The 1712-nt window shown below is 31.1% G+C and overlaps 1 protein-coding gene across 1 annotated transcript in view; it reads left to right on the top strand.

Annotated features, from left to right (window-relative positions):
- The window catches only part of LOC117108659 (enteropeptidase-like), a 19018-nt gene that overhangs the window by 16119 nt on the left and 1187 nt on the right, over positions 1–1712 (top strand). The window lies entirely within an intron of this gene.

Raw genomic sequence — 1712 nt, forward strand, 5'->3', positions numbered from 1 at the left:
TGATATTAACCAATCGGAACCAAGTTAAAGATACAAATAGTTGATTGGACTACAAAATACATGTTAAGTAAATGAACGAATTAATTACAAATAAATAATTATAATTATGTCGGCAAAATAGTATTGATTATGTAAGCGATTGTATATTTGCCGTGCTATTGAGCCAGCTTAATTCTATGAATTTAATTGCGAGTGAATATAAAAATAAAAATCTAAAACGAAAATGAAACGATTGTTTTCGTTGACATAATAGACTTAAAATTCATCCAAGACGAATATTTCTGACACGCCTGTGTCTTTCTTCAGCGTTTACCTGTATGAATGAAAAATACAGAACAGATCAAAATTAAAAAAAAAAACTGTAATTAACCAAGATAAATCCTAAGATATTAGCCACGCAATTAGTACTGAACTGAACTAAACTTTATTGGAACATTTTGTATCAGTGGCACACACCATGGACCTATTAGGCGCGCACCATCTGGTTGTGCATTCAAATAATAAGCAATATTTCACAAAATACAAAGAAAAAGTATACAAAAAAAAAATCTAAAATGATAGAACAGTGAAAATCAATGAGTACAATGGAAGGAATATTCCATGACCAAGAGATGGGCTGCACAACTCGACAAGGCGGAGCCTAGCCGAATGGATCACTTCAAATTTCAGTGAATTACTCAGTCACTGCACTAACACGGTGTACGGTAAGAATGGCCACGGTAAAAATGACCCAGGGAAAAAGGGCCCGGTAAAAAGGGCCCCGGCAAAAATGGCCCCAAATGACAGGTAAGTAAAAATGGCCCCCAATAATAAAATTCTGTACTAAAACTGATTTAAAAAAAATCATTATATGCATTTTTAACTGAAATAATTTAGTTTTTAAAAGTAATCTAACATCAAATGATTTGCTATTTATATTTTACTTATTGCAGGAATTACATATTCAAAGATAAAATATTCAAAGATAAAAAAAGCAATGAATAACAGTTTGTATTTTTTTCCATTTAAATGTTAAAAAATAGCACCAACATAATCAATAAATCAACATAAATCATGCATTTATTAATACTAAAATATTTTATTTCTTTCAATCCGGGTTTTGGTAAACCCCACAAACAATGGGTTGATATGAACATTAAATTATTATTTTTTTTATTATAGAATAGCAAAGTCCTACAATCATAATAAACGGGTTTGGTTGGGGTTCGCAGTATGTTTGGAGGTTTGTGGTGTATTTGCAAGTATTTGTTCACAAAAAAATTCAACATTTTAACCAAAAAATAGGTTCTTATAAATGTAATAAACTTTCTTATTGATGTACCAAGTGAGTCAATCACAATTGAATTGTTAAGTTTTCTACAATGTGTTTTGAGAGGTTTGTGGGATTTAGCAATACAATTTAATCCTACCATAATTACCCTACCCTCACATAATTACACGCCATTTTAATTCTTAGCATAATTGCCATACTTACATAACTATGTATATATAGTATATCGCAGTTTACATTATTTAGTATAGTTTTTAAAAATAATAAATTGGTATTTGAATCTGTTTAACCATGAAGACTCCGTGGTATAATGGTTATGACGCTCGCCTTGACAGCGAGAGGTCGCAGGTTCGAGTCCCGCCAGAGGCATTTTATTACACAATTTCTTTATTCATTTACAGGACTACATTCGTTGAGAGCTATGCTACACGATGTATTATTA

This window comes from Anneissia japonica, unplaced genomic scaffold (genome assembly GCF_011630105.1).
Source record: "Anneissia japonica isolate Jap-2015-1 unplaced genomic scaffold, ASM1163010v1 scaffold1587_len1432017_cov164, whole genome shotgun sequence".
Lineage (NCBI taxonomy): Eukaryota > Metazoa > Echinodermata > Crinoidea > Comatulida > Comatulidae > Anneissia > Anneissia japonica.